The 16260-nt window shown below is 36.5% G+C and overlaps 1 non-coding gene across 1 annotated transcript; it reads right to left on the bottom strand.

Moving 5' to 3' along the window:
* Positions 1–6913: 6913 nt before the first annotated feature.
* LOC126033325 (small nucleolar RNA SNORA51) lies at positions 6914–7045 on the bottom strand. Its single transcript, XR_007504433.1, has one exon. It is a non-coding gene; the product is annotated as a small nucleolar RNA SNORA51 (small nucleolar RNA).
* Positions 7046–16260: the final 9215 nt, after the last annotated feature.

Here is a 16260-nt window from a genome sequence, read left to right as displayed (position 1 = left end):
CTGGGTCAACCACTTGCAAGGCAAAGGACCTAGCCCCATACTTAGACATTTTTAAGTTTCTTGTGGTACTAGTTTTATTTCACAGGTTTAATCCCACATTTCAGTATTTATAACACCATATTGATAAAAGAAAATTTCAACTTAATAAGTAAAATAAGATTCTCATGTGTGAAGGAAGGCTTACACTCTAAAACCAAGACTTAGAGAGATGTGGGTCTGAAAGCAAATGTTGCGGCAGGAAGTAATCCAAACAGTGAAAGGGAATAAGGATATTCAGGAATTCTAACACTCAAGCTTCTGCTCTTAAGAAGAAAGGCAATTTAGTGATGGAAGTCCAGAGAAAGAATGCCCTGCCTTCCTGAAACTTGGGCTTTTCTGATCAAGAACCACAACACACCTTATGGTGGAGAACAAATACTGAATAGGGTGGGACCCAGTAATCCAATCACCAAATGACACTCTAGATTGGAGAAGGAATGCTCGGCAGCGTAGGACCCAATAATTTAATCACAAGATAAGAATGACTACTGAATATGGTAGAATCTACTAATCCAGCACACACATGTATACAAAGTTCTTCAAAAATGAGTTCTGGACCAGAGAGGTATTATAGAGGTAGGGTGTTTGCCTTGCAATCAGAAGGATGGTGGTTCGAATCTTGGCATCCCATATGGTCCCCTGAGCTTGCCAGGAGCTATTTCTGAGTGTAGAGTCAGGAGGAACCCCTGAGCGCTGCTAGGTGTGACCCAAAAGCCAAAAACAAAAACAAATAAGAGTTCTGTGTGGAATGCATGTAGAATGCTTGCCTTGCAAACATCTGATCTGCATTGAATGCATGGCATCCCATATGGATAACTGAGCACTGCCATGATTAATTCTTGAATACAAAGCAAGCAGCAACTCCTGAGCATTGATGGTGTGTTCCCCCAAAAAAGTGTTCTCCTGGGGTCGGAGCGGTGGCACAAGCTTTAAGGAATATGCCTTGCATGCACTAGCCTCAGACGGACTGTGGTTCGATCCCCTGACATTTCATATGGTGCCCCAAGTCACGAGCAATTTCTGAGTGCATAACCAGGAGTAATCCCTGAGTGTCACCGGGTGTGGCCCAAAAATCAAAAATAAATAAATAAATAAAAAATAGTGTTCTCTTACTAAAATTAAAAAATATTTTATCTCATCTTTATTGCAGTTTCTTTTTATTTAAACACTGTGATTACAGAGTCATTCATAATTGAGTTTCAGTCATAAAGTGTATGCCTCCCTTCACCCATGAATGTTTCACACCACCAATATCCCTAGTTTCCTTTCCACAGTCCCCACTGCCTGCCTCCGAGAGCAGGCATTTTGCTGCTCGCTCTCTCTCTCTCTCTCTCTCTCTCTCTCTCTCTCTCTCTCTCTCTCTCTCTCTCTCTCTCCACTGTGGTTTGCAATATTGTTAATGAAGGAATCTCATGCAAATAATTTTATTTCCATCGAACAACCAGTTATTGTCCCAAGTGATCAGTTCCAGTTATCATTGTCATAGTTGTCCCTTCTTTGTCCTTCCACTATTTGTGGCAGGCTTCCTACCATATACTGGTCCTTCTGGCCCTCCTATCTATTGTCTCTGGATATTATTACCACATGATTTTTTTGTTTTGGTTTTTTAATTAATTTATTTTTAATTTAAATACCTTGATTACAAACTTGTTCATGATTGGATTTCAGTTTTACAATGTATAACACCTTTCACCTATGAACATTTTCCATCAACAATGTCACTAGTTCTGTCAGCACCCCTGCTTGCCTATGGCCAGGCATTTAACTCCTCTCTTCCTCCCTTCCTTTCTGTCTCTCTCTCACCCTGTCTTTCTCCATTTTTCGCTCTCTCTTTCCCTCTCTCTCTCCCTCTCTCTCTTTCATCCTTTTTTCCCCTTTAGATACCCTGGATTGCACTATTGTTACTGGCGCTCCGAACTCTGACTTGATTCCTGGACCCAAGAAAACAGCGAATATGGTGAGATTTTTGCTCTTCTGTTTGATTTTCACTCTGTTCAAATGCAGTCAGCCCAAAGTGTTTGGCCACGTGAAGCCATGTTCAAAGATGGCTGCGACCCCTTCTAGGGGCAGAAGGGCAACTAAAACAAGGAAGGTGAAAGCTTGCATCACCTCCAGCCTAGGCCAAGGCCCAAAACTAATACTTTGTTACAAGAAACAAAAACCTCGGCCTACTCAAAGACTGATTAAAAGTCTAAATTGGAAACGTAGGAGAAAAAAAGACTGTATTGAAAGCGGACTAATTTTCTGAGAACAACCTTCAGCTTGAATTTGGATTTCGACTTTGGAAATTTCGGACTGGACTTTTAGTTTAAATCACTTTGAACTCTGAACATCCAAAAGCCACCTGCAAAAAAGCTGTGGCCAAGAGAAACCTGCTTCCAAACGTGCCGTCCAAAGGGAAAAAAAAGGCAGCTGATATCAACCAAGAACTCGGCCCTGTAGCAGAAAAGCGGTGAACAGTGCCTAATCCGGCAAAAAGCGGCGAGCCTGGGATCCACCCTCCAATTCACAAAGGTGAAATTGCACGATCCGGCTGCGGAACCTGGAACCACATGGTCAACAACAGCGCGAGTGAAACCGGCCTGCACAAAGTTTACAGAAGCCACGTGGTGAGATCAGCGTGGGACAAATTAATCATCTGAACTTATGATTTTAGGTGTAGGGACTAAGCGGGTAGTCATATATTTTACTCATAGTTGGTGATGTGATAAGTTTTAGTGAGTTAGTGGTTTAAAAAAAATAGGGAGGCAATACAGCTTAGCCCATTTAAACATCTAATTTCTAACCGCCTGCATCTTTGTCTTGATTAAGTCATTTTCTTTATAATTTAAATGTGTTCTGTTGTCTTTCATAGTTAATATTTTCAATTGCAAAATGTTTTACTGTGTGTATTTTAATGTACTTAGCCTGTTTTTAAAATGTATGGTATGCATTTATGCTTTAGTACTTGTGTGTAGGGAAGGTTAATAGGAACAGGAAGTTCCCCCAATATAGTTTAAAAGTATAGGAACATAAAAGTTCCAAAATAGTGCTTGGTAAAAAAGCATTAAGAGAATTTTAAGTTACAAGTGTATAGTATATTTTGCAGAAATATTATGTTTTTGAAAAGGGCTGGCATATTAATTTTCACTCTATTACGTTGGTGCATAAAAATATTAAGAAAAGGGGGAAATGTTGGTGTGAGACCCTGGATTTGGTGTAGATACCTAAGACCCACCCATTTCTGGGAGGGGTCTTGGGAACCGGATATTAGGTGTGACCTTACCTGTAAGACCCGGCCCATTCCTGGGAGGGGTCTTGGAAAAGTTAGATAAGCCTTGGACCGAGGGAATTCGGGCCCTTTCGACCCTGCTGAGCTCGCTGGCTTTGGGGTCTCTGTTTCTGGTCTTGGACCAGGATGGAGGCCAAAGGGAAGATGGCTGAAAGGGTTAAGACGCAGGGTAGCTTGAAAGGTTATGATGTAGGCCACACACACGTGGTGGCTAGGGCCTGAATAAAGATGATGCTTCCTGAGGCCTGCCTGTGAGTGAGTCTTGATTACACCGATTACCTGGGCCTGGGACCCGCCAGCTGGATGCGGTTGCGGAGCCACGTGGCCTGGGATGGCAGAGAGAGAAATCCATCGCCATCCACCTCCATCCAGCCCCATCATTAATTATTTAATACTACAAAGGGGTATTGTGCATATCACTCTTTCCATTCAACACCCAGTTACAGTTCAGAGTGATCAGTTCCAACTATCTTTGTAATAATGGTCCCTTCTCTACCCTAACTGCACTGCTCTGATATTTGTGGCAATATCTCACCATTTTTGTATAAAGTCAGATGAATAACAACTGAACTCAGGGATTTTTTTTTAAATTTTTAATTTATGAAACCAACACCCTTCAAAGTTGAATTTCAGATATACAGTGAATCAGGACCCTGCATGATTCACCAGTGCCAACCTCCCTCTACCAATGATCCCAGAGTGCATCCTATATCACCACCCTTCATCTGCTGGCCTGCCAGTATAATAGGCTTATTTAAATTTAAATTGTTAACATTTAGGTCTCTTGATTCTATTGTTTTTGACTTGGGCTTGGATATTTGTTGTCCTTTTTTTCCTCCACCAATGCACCTGAAACAACTTTGCCCCTGGCCATCAGACTTTCTTTTCTTTTTTCTTCTTACTTTTATAGAAAAATGCATAAATATGAGGTAAAAAACAAAGTAATCATTGCCCCAATGATTTATTAATGAAAAAGGAGGGGATGGCAGCTTTTTGCATAGGCACAGCAAAAGTTGGGGAAAATAGAAAGGAGAAAGCTTTGGTCTAAAAACAGGAAGACCCTACCTATGAAGCATCCTGCCATAAGACCAACTACAGGCATCTAAGTTATCTATTTTTATTTATTTTATTTTATTTTATTTTATTTTGATTTTTGGGTCACACCCGGCGGTGCTCAGGGGTTACTCCTGGCTGTCTGCTCAGAAATAGCTCCAGGGGCCAGGCGGTGGCGCTAAAGGTAAGGTGCCTGCCTAGCTGCGCTAGCCTTGGACGGACCACGGTTCGATCCCCCGGTGTCCCATATGGTCCCCCAAGCCAGGAGCAACTTCTGAGCACATAGCCAGGAGTAACCCCTGAGCATTACCGGGTGTGGCCCAAAAATAAAAAAAAAAAAAAGAAAGAAAGAAATAGCTCCTGGCAGGCACGGAGGACCATATGAGACACCGAGATTCGAACCAACCACCTTTGGTCCTGGATCGGCTGCTTGCAAGGCAAACAGCGCTGTGCTATCTCTCCGATCCCCTAAGTTATCTAACCCCAAAATCTTCATGACCCCAAAAAAGTTCTCGATCATGGTTTTGCAATCAGGTTTCTATAATTAGAGATCTTGGATTTTACACAGATCCTATGTAGAAATTAGAATGTCATGTTGCATCTTCTGAGTTCATCTCTGGCCAAGAAAGTGAAAGCAAAGATAAACAAATAGGACTACATTAAACTGAAAAGATTCAGCACTTCAAAGGAAATGATGACTAGGATACAAAGACAACACACACAACGGGAGAAGCTATTCATCCTATATCTATCTGATAGGAGGTTAATAACTAAGATATAAAAGGCAAAGGTATAAACCAGCAAAAACAAATCTAACCCCATCCAAAAATGGGAAGATGATCTAAATAGACAGTTTCTCAAAAAAAAATGTACAGTTGGACAAAAGGTCCAAGAAATAAATGTTCCAATCCATAATCATCAGGAAGATGCACAATAAAATTAAAGAAAAAATTTAACCATAATTTACTCATCATTTTTAACTACTACCCAAGAGAAGCAAAGCATAGCAAAAATAGATAAATATATTAAGAAGATAATTAATACCTTGGCACAGGTGAGAAAATCAAGGAAGATACAAACTATAAGTTAGTAAATAAAATAGCCTCAAATGAAGCAAATATTGAAGCAACTTCAAAGCTGATTAAAAGGAAAATTGATGTTTGGAAATTCACTTTTTGAAAAAGCATTCAAATATGGAATCGTTTGATTTAAGACCTACTATGTCTTTGGCCAAAATACAGAATAGGTTTAAGATGTTTCTCTTGAATGTTTTCAACTCAAGTTAGATCTCCAATACTAAATGTGGTCCCCTGAAAACTGCTAGGAGTTACTCATGATCATAGAGATCACAAAGAATAAGTCCTTAGGGCCTGGAGAGATAGCAGACTTGCAAGCAGCCGATCCAGGACCAAAGTTGGTTGGTTCGAATCCAGGTGTTCCATATGGTCCCCCGTGCCTGCCAGGAGCTATTTCTGAGCAGACAGCCAGGAGTAACCCCTGAGTATCGCCGGGTGTGGCCAAAAAAAAGAATAAGTCCTTAGCAGTACCACCTAAGTTCAAACCCTCCCCCATCCTAAGTAAAAAGTCACTATGTCATAGGACAAAATCAATTTAAAAATTTTAGCATTAAGTAGATCACTAGAATAAGTTGCCAATATGTACTTTCTACTGAAAAGAACATTTGTTCAACTTCGATCATCTGGAGAGAATTCTAGTGTTCTTGCTACCTTTGAAAGGATATGATTCATTGATAGTAGATATAAGAGTATGATTGTGCATAAGTTCATATTTAAATGGAGAATCATGCAATTTATAGTATGTGTTATACAAGAGGATTTATGATAGACCACTGTATATAATTGTGTAGAAGATAATTGTTTTCTTTAAGACATTGAATCAATGGCTAATTCTAAAGCTTTCAGTTTTCAGGAGTGTAAGTAGGAATGGAAGGTAATATAACAAGGTGGGAAAGAACCAGAATAATCCCTAAACCTTAAGAGACAACTGGAGCTCAGGAGAAATTTAAGCCTGTGTCAGTTTTGCTGATATGTACATTAATGGAAACATTTAACTGTTCTGGGAAATCTTTCAATTATTCTAGAGAGGAAGGTAAGGTTAGTAGTAATAAACTTGGCCACAGTCAAATTAGAATATATATATATATATATGTATATATATACATATATGTATTGATGTACTAATTCTAACAGCCACATTCTAGAAAAATCCAAGTACCCAAGAAGAAATGAACAGATAAATATGTAGAATAGATATAGAATGGAGTGCTAGTCAGTCTTTAGAAAAGATGACAATTTGCCTTTTGCAACATCATATACAGTATCGAAGGGTGCCATGATAAAATAAACAGAGGTATAAAACTGATTATTAATTTCTTGTATATAACTATATAAAGGAAACATAGTCCCCAAAGAAAACCAACCAACCAAAATTCTTATTCTTAGACACTGATCTCAAAATTAAGTTCCCAGGGTGACTGATGGGTGTAGTTTGAAAGGTTGCAAAGAATTATGTTGGCAAGATATTGTCTTTTTTTGTCCCCCAATCACAATACAGATCAGGCAAAGGGCCTGTGTTGAGGTGAATATGGGGTGCATTTACTGTACCTCCTCTTTCTATACAGTCAGTGTAAAGAACACAGCCTGTGGTAAGAATTGGGAGGCCTTATCTTATCTTTTCTTTTTTTTATTTTTTAAATATATATATTAAAATCCTTCACCAGTGCAACATTCCCATGACCAATATCCCAAGTGTCCTTCCTCCTCACCTCACACCAGCCTTCTACTTCTACTTCCCTCATTCAGTCACATTTTGTTATGATAGTTCTCAGTGTAATTATTTCTGTGACTGCACTAAATGATCCCTGTGGTGACCTTCATGTCTGGAGCTGAACCCTCCAGACCTCCTCAATTTTGTCTCTGATATATTGTCTTCTGATATATATTGTAGTTCCATTTTAAACTTAAAATACATAAGCATCAACACTTTTGTACAACCATTATAAATGTAACAAAATAAATTAAATATAAAAATAAAAAGGAAAAATCTACAATTATAGGAACTAATGGAGAGAAAATCTTGGGCAAGTGACACATTGCATAAGGATGTTAAGTACCCATGTATTGAATGTAAATGGAGGGGCAGCTGCTCTATTAGCAGATGGACAGGTGGATTCATAAATCAATACGTTGCTCTCCATTCCTCCCAAAGGCTCTTTCTCTTCCAAACCTCTGGAAATGCCTTATCACTGATTCCAATCATCTGTATTCTATAAAAACAATGCATGATGATTATTAGAATTAACATAAATTAAGATTAAAAATTAACAGCAAAGTGATTCAGAGTTTACAGTTAAAGGTCTAGCTTTAATATTAATAGCTAATATTTACCAAGAATTTACTGGGAGAAAATACAAATAATTTACTAAGGCTTTGATTGAATGTTTATAACTTGTGAGATAAAATATTTTTATTATCCCCCATTTCATATACAGAAGCTGAAGCTTGAAGACTTACATGAAAATAGACAATCACTATGAAGAAAAGTACAGATGTTCATAAGCTTTAATCCTTTAACAGCATCAGGAAATATGTTAAAATCTGCATTTTCTCATTTTGAAAACAGAACAATTGTTGCTGAAAATTTTGCAGTACATGCCACTTTTAAATAGTAGACATGTTTTTTCACAAGCTGAAGCTTGTGAAGAGTCCATAAAGTATATTATTATGTCTATGACAGAACAATAAAAAAATCCACAGATTTTGATCTCAGATATTTTTGTTTGTCCTGTCTTCTTACTATGTTAATCAATGTGGAACCTTATAAAATTATTTCTATTCTTCTAAAAATATAAGTTATGCTTTATTGTTGAGAGAAGTTTATTCTTTCTAATTTTAACCTTTACATCCAAAAAGGACTGTTCTCTTGCATAGATATTATGGACTCCACCAAGTAATGTTATCATTCACACCAAAATCAAAGTAGAGAACTGAATATATTACTATTAATTCAAAAAACAAAGAACACAAATAAAAAATATTTAGGGGCTGGAGCAATAGCACAGCAGAAGGGCCTTTGCCTTGCACGCAGCTGACCCAGGATAAACCTGGGTTCCATCCCCAGCATCCCATATGGACCCCCAAGCCAGGAATGATTTCTGAGGCGAGAGCCAAAGTAACCCCTTGGAGGCACCGGGTGTGGCCAAAAAGAAAAAAAAAACAAATAAAAAATATTTAGAAAAATTTTAATATGTCTGATAAACAAAGAATATATGTTTATTGCATCATAACTGATTTATGAGTAATGAACCAAGTAGCATCAAGAAATTATTAAATAGTATGTGTTTTATTTAAAAGGATACAAATAGCATTCTCCATAGAGTAGACAAAGGAAAAATGAAAATATATCAATACACCTATGTTAACATAATGAGCTATTTTTTCCTATTTATGATCTCATTGAAATACCACAATTAAAACAATAGGAACATAAATGTTTTTATTTAGCCATTGATGGGAGACAAGTTGGAATATAAATTGTTCTAGAAATTTTCAAACTCAAAATTTATTTTTAAGTGTTTTTCTTTTTTTTCTGTTTTTTTTTTTGGGGGGGCCACACCCGTTTGATGCTCAGGGGTTACTCCTAACTAAGCGCTCAGAAATTGCTCCTGGCTTGGGGGGACCATATGGGACGCTGGGGGATCGAACCACGGTCCTTCCTTGACTAGCGCTTGTAAGGCAGACACCTTACCTCTAGCGCCATCTCTCGGCCTCATATTTTTAAGTATTTTTCTTTTTTTTTTTTTTCTGCCCACCCCATTTTTAAGTATTTTTCATAAGACATTGGAATCACCAAAGGAAATCTGATTTAAAAACATGTAGACTAAAAAAAACATGTCTACTATTTAAAAATGGCATGTACTGCAAAATTTTCAGCAACATTGGTTCTGTTTTCAAAATGAGAAAATGCAGATTTGAACACATTTCCTGATGCTGTTAAAAGATTAAAGTTTGTGAACATCTGTACTTTTCTTCATAGTGATTGTCTATTTTAATGTAAGCAAAAGTCTATCAAGGAATTTTCTTTTCAAATTTCAACTCACGAACTTAAAAGATATGCTAGACAAAGGTTTAGTTTTCTTAGGCATTTCCCAAGGTATAGAAGGGTATGCTGTAAAAATTAATAAGAAAGGGATTGATTGACTCAACCCAACAGATATGCATTCTGCACTGTGCATGATATTGGGCATACAAAAAAGGAACATAGGTGAAAATCAGTCAGTTTTTCTGATGATCCTGAAGTCTCGAGTCAGTTATGGAACTAAGAATGCACAATCCTATGGATATAAGGAAATATCTTGGATATATCTTGGATAAGGATATATCTTGGAAACAGATGGCAGAGCAATAGGCTCTTGAAGACATGAATTGTTTTGTGTAAAGGGAAAGGTACATTCCTATAAACAACAAACTAAAAAATAAAGAAATAGTAAGGTAGCACAGATTAAGTGATTAAGGATTTTAGTTGTGTCAGTGTGATTGAAAGGAAAATCAGAGGGAAAGACTAGATGGTATTTTTATGGTAAAATAGGTAGATACAAAGTAGTTAAGTGTAGGACTTAATTTTGTATGTCAAGAGTCAAGAAGCATTTTAAACTTTTAAAAATTATTAAATTGGTATTGCCTTTGTTTATTAATTTAATATTTATATTTTAATATTAATATTATAGAATGACAAAAGAGTTTCTACGAACTTAGAGATTATGTAAAACTCCCTTGATATAGCAACTACCTATCTTTTGTTGTTTTGTTTTGTTTTTTGGGCTCAGGGTTTACTCCTGGCTATGCAGTCAGAAATCACTCCTGGCTTGGGGGACAATATGGGATGCAGGGAGATCAAACCAAGGTCCGTCCTAGGCTAGCTCCAACAAGGCAGTCGCTTAATCATTCTATGCCACTGCTCCGGCCCCTAAACTATCTATCTTAACCAAGTTGAGAATATGGTGAAATCAACAAATAAAGTCCTTCCACAGAAAGGTGAATATATAAATATTTGGTAGCATCATAACAGAACAAAGTTCTCATGGACCAAAGGATACAAATACTGATCCTGTACCCAAGTGCATCTTGAAATAACTTTCACTTTCATGCTTGATTATTTTATTTTTGTTAGCTTTGACTCTGTGAAGGAAAACACCTGGGAACAGGTATCATACTGAGTAAGCAAATTACCACATACTATTTTATTGAAAAGGTTCTATACTTTATTATAGAGGTTCTATTTTTTTCTATGTTTGAATATTGAAGGAAAGGAACCAACTAACAGGTTACAAACTGGCTTACTTAAAAAAGACATCCTACAAAGTCAAATTTGAAATTAGTTAACCTTAATAACTTTCTATGCTAAATTATATTGTCAAATGGCCTCATAAATAGCAATAAGGTGCAAATGCACTATGCTACCATATTTCTTATCCAGTAGAACACTTGAAGGAAGTCATTATTGAATTTGAAATAACATTATTAGATGATTAATGGCAGAAGTCATACCCAATGATACAAATTAACTTAAAATGGAACTGTGTTTGTAAATTAATTGCTTAAAATATTTAATTCATAAATGGAGCTAAGATGTATAGTTTATTGAATACAAACTTATTTTTGTCTTCATAACTTAGAAGAAATCAGATAAAAGTTATGTAAGAGATAAGAGAGATCATGAGAATGTAATTATGCAAGAAGCAAGAAAGACCACCAAAGATTTCAGAACAGGACTATATATCAAAAAATATACATGGGTTTTGATCACTGAATCAGTCATTTTAGTTTTTCTATTATCCATTTCAGGAGCTGGCAGGATCATGTATGTGAATTTGCCTTATACAGTCTCAGGTTCCCTAGAAACATTTGCTTTCATCATTATGATAGCCCTTTGATTAAAAACCACTTTTAACCATTGTTAAAAGGGGATTCTGCACCACTTCAATATGATGTTGAGATTAAACCACCTCTTTTGCAAAAAAGATCAGAGATAGTCTTCAAAACGCCTACAAAGTACCACATGTCTATACATAGCATCAACATATGAAGATTGAGTACTTATTTGAGGCTGTGCCAAGACTCAATCTGACAATGCCATACTTAGACTTCACAGAGTATCAACACAGCCCGTGAGGGCAGAACAAAAGCTCTTTTGTAGCACAAGAAAGCAGAAATAAAGTGGAAACATCCAGAGACCTTGTTTTATGTGGAAGAGGGGGAATTTTTCTAATTCACAGGATTGAAAAAACATTCAAGGACAGTGACCATAATCCAATTAACAATTGTTATTACAAACTCAATATATTTAATAACAACAAACTATATGTTCATGTCAACAAAATTATCTTTTAATGGAGCTAGAAAGTATAGGTTCAAAACTACTGTTCCTTATTAACTGAGTAAAACATCCAAGAAATAGAAACATTTTGTTCAGTGTATTCCCTAAAAACAATTCCCTTTACAAAAGAGTAAACCCACTTCATAAAAATATCATCCAAAATAAATACTTAAGGGAAATAAAAATATTTTCAGTATAAGCATATGAAATATTCAAATACAATAGAGGTACAATGTTTTATAGGTAAGACAATATATGGAGCTGAAAGTTAAGTACTGAAACTCTAGTTTGACTTTGTAAGTAATGTGGAATCTTGGGCAAGTCAATTCCTCTAAATATGTTTTTATTTTCTCACCTATAAAATGAATAGTTGTGATGTATCATATCTGAAGTTATTGTGATTTCATTATTCTAAGCAAAAGACATATACATTTTTGTTGTTTTTTTTAACTCAAAATGACACTCAGCTGTCCTGTACTCCAGAGGTATCTAGAGAGATATCTTCAAAGGTACCAAGAGGATGGATCAATTTCTGTGACCACCATATAAAATAAAAGGAATGGGTGCATGCAAACAGATTTTCTCCCAACATTAGGTGCTGGAAGACAAAATTTAGGGTGCTTTATAGTCAGGTACTAGGTAAAGTTTCTGGTTCTCATGGATAGCTGTGTGCAATCTGTCCAAGATCTCATTGGGCCTTTCATAGGCCTGTACAAGAAAAAGGGAAAACAAAAAAGAAAAAGAAAGAAAAAGAAGGGAAGACTATGATAAAGCTCCCATTAGGCCCCCAATAAGATTAGGGCCCCACCTTACCTTACAACTTCTTTATTCTCCCAAAAACCCAATCTTCAAATATTGGAGATTAGGTATCAAACATAAATTAGGGGAAGGGGAAGGTACAAAATTCAGTCTATATTGCCAAAAATATTACTTTTAAATACTCCTCCAAAATTGCTGAATTTATCCAATAAATTCCCAACTTCCTGAGGTTCTGGCTGTATAAACGCATGGAAAATCTTCGGGGTCATTGAGTTAAAGTCTGATAGAGCACTAATCTGAATCAATAATATCCTGAGCATATAAAGAAAAGCTGGGAAAACTGATCCTTGCCAAATGTAAGAAGTTGCAAGAATCTATGCTTTAACTCAAAAATGTGGCAAAATTGAGAGCTGCCTGAAGTTTCAGTTTGTTAATTTTCAAATCTGTCTTTGAATGGAAACCAGGTTTCACCTGAAAACATGAATGAAAGCAAATTAGATATTTCTCCAAAGAGTATAAATTAACCCAGGGTGATCTGCTTTACTTTATTAGTAAAGAAATCTAAGAAAATCAGTGTTGGAAAGCTTTATATTTTCTTAATTTCTGGAAGTCCCCAACAACAGGAGACTAAGGATATGGAAAATAGTCAAGAAAAGAAAATACTCCATTTCAACGGTTTTTTTTTTACACTTCAGTTACTTAACCCTTGATTTTCTCAACTAATGGATATGCATGTGTCAAGTAACTTACATTGATTAAGTAAAGACATGATTGTAATTACTAGAAATTTTCTAATATTAAAAATCAAGAAGTCTTGCAGTTCAATGACATGAACTTTGAACAAATTCTGAAGCTATCTGGACTTTGTCACTTTCTTTGTTATTGACCTGGGCCGTCTTTAATTTTAGCTTCTTTAGCATAGATTGGGCTAAGTAATCAGATATCATTATAAGATAGTTAAATATGAATTCAAAACAGATACTATCCTTTAGAGAAATGCCTGAGAAGTTGGCCATTGCAAACTGTTCTACTATAATGATTACTACAACTACTAGTATTACTACTAGTAATGCTGTAATTTCCAGCTAATATATGGAGGAAGTGTGCCATCGATTGGCAAATTTTGAATCCTAGAGTGATTTTCTCAAAAATCTGTCTACCAAGCAGGAAGTAAAGCAATGCCAGAAAAAGAAATGTCAGTGAACTCACTGGCATTAGTAAGCTATGATGAAGATGAAAAGATAATTAATGTTTCCAAACATCCTTCAGGAAAAGACATAGAGGCCAAGATGGAATCTCAACATGGTAGTAAATGCTTCAAGGTAAAGAGCAGTTGAGGGTCATGAGTAGAGCAGCATGCTCCCTCCTTTGACCCCAGTTAGTTATGAGATCTCCACAACCATGGGGTGCTTTATGGCATAACCAAGAGAGACACCAGAACACTGGCCTTTGGCCCTATTAGCACCACACTTTCCCCAATGCTATATACAACAGCTCCTACAGCTCTAGTCAATATTCATCAATCAAGAATTCAGAGTGCAGCGCAACAGCCACCCCACATTATTTTTCATTTCCCTCCCAGAGATGCTATCTACTCTGCACGAGTCAGACTTATGATTATTCCCCAGGCCCCAGGAAAGCTGAATTTGTCCACAAGACCTGCATTTCCACATCCGCTCAAAATGATTGTCTTATTGCAAATTAGATGCTTTTTCTGAGTCAGATCTAGATCATGGGGTTAAACAAAGGTAAATGCTTAAATTTCTGTACATACCAGAGATGCCACGGCCACATCCTGACCTTCTGGAGAGTGCATTGGCACGGGAAGCAATAACTGTTCTGCAATTTTTGTAATATTTCTACATTCCACACCCTAACTCCTACTTATAAACATGCAAAGGAAATCGCAAGCCCAGTTAATGACATATTAGGGGGAAGGCCCCTTTCGGAAGGACATTCCTCAAGGCTGTAGTTCAAAGGGAACTTGGAATTTTCCATCAGAAATTATTTTCCTTCTTAATAGTGATCTCACATGACAGGCATTTTGTGTGTGTGTGTGTGTGTGTGTGTGTGTGTATGTGTTTCTTTACACTTTTGAAAGATCTTACATTCTACATTCTATGAAAAACACTATTTCTACAGTGTAAATGTCAGTCTCAGAAATTCAGGTTAGTCCTAGGAGGTTAGTGATTGCTGATGGAATATATTTGATCTACAGCTTTCACCCAAGAAAAAGACATCTATCGCCATTTGAGGAGTAAGACCGGAGTCTACACAGAATCAGGGAAAACCAGCAGAATTTCTATCTGCTCCATGCCAGATTAGTCACATACCCTATGCAACTTTCCAACCTTATCTGTTTTCTCCTAAATGAAATTCACAGGTAAGTGTGATAAAAATAATGATAAATTTCAAACATCCAGGATATTTCTAATTTTCTAAAAAATAGTTGATTTCCAATTTGATTATTAATTGTAAACTTAGTGCTTAGGGTAAAGTTTAGAATTTTAGGTTGAAATAATTGGCTATGTTCCATAGGCATCCCAGGCTATCATTGGTATTTATTCTATTGACATGGAACTGTCCCAAGACAATCTTTGGACTATGCTGCTTTTCTCCTTTCAAACAAATACGATTGTGGGGGCCGGAGAGATATCACAGCATTAGGGTGTTTGCCTTGCACGCAGCTGGTCCAGGACAGACAGTAGTTGGAATCCCGGGATCCCATATGGTCCCATGTGCTTGCCAGGATCGATTTCTGAGAGCAGAGCCAGAAGTAGCCCCTGATCACCTCATGCTGTGACCGAAAAACAAAATACAAACAAACAAAAAACATATACTATTGTTTCTAAAAAAAAAAAAAAAAAGGTGTCAGGTGACTAAAAAGATAGCTCTTAAAGGGCTGGAGCACATTTTTTTGCATGTAGGAGATTCAAGTTTGGTCCTGATCCTTGATATCACATGGATCCCTGAGCACTGCCAGTAGCATCCACTGGTCATAATGCTAAAGGTAGCTTCTGAAAACCTCTGAGTGTAGCTCCAAAATAAACAACAACAATAAAACATTTTGGCATTTATGTTATGCGTATGGAAAAACAACTCTTTTACTTTGGTGCAGGAGAGGGGTAGAGTTTCTTTTATTCATTTACTTAAATAAAAGACTTCCTAGAATGAAAGAGACCCTTGAGTAAAACTTATGGGTGGAGGTTTTGAGCCACATCTAGCTATGATCAGCTTTCACAGCTTGCAAGGACTAGGAGATCTTATGAGTACATGGATCAAACCTGAGTCTATTATATTGTAATATTCATGGAAAGCATCCAATATGCTGTACTATGGCTTCAGCCACTAAAATTATTTTAATAATGAAGTAAATATGACAAAGAGGGTAATATTTTTTCTTTCATAAATGATTTTTTGGTTAAGACAACCAAATCATACATTTTTCCTGTCAAATCAATAGCTTTTATTTATTTTGATTCTTAGTTAAAATAATATGAGAGTATGAAAAATAATAATCAGGTTTATGTGTTTTACAATAATTCAGTATGGTAATACATGCAAAAAATCAAAAAAGACATTGTCAGGCATTATTGTTTGGAGTAACGCTGGCCATGTTTCTCAAAATATTTCACTTACAGAAATGAACTATATGCTTTCTCTAGTAGGACTGAGCTGGTACCTGGTTTCCAATCAAACTTATACTCTTATTTTACAAAGTATTTTTCCAACGCATATTTTTT

Source organism: Suncus etruscus, chromosome 16 (assembly GCF_024139225.1).
Source record: "Suncus etruscus isolate mSunEtr1 chromosome 16, mSunEtr1.pri.cur, whole genome shotgun sequence".
Taxonomy (NCBI): Eukaryota; Metazoa; Chordata; class Mammalia; order Eulipotyphla; family Soricidae; genus Suncus; species Suncus etruscus.
The sequence above is the reverse complement of the archived record's forward strand: the minus strand, read 5'-3'. Positions and strand labels throughout refer to the sequence as shown.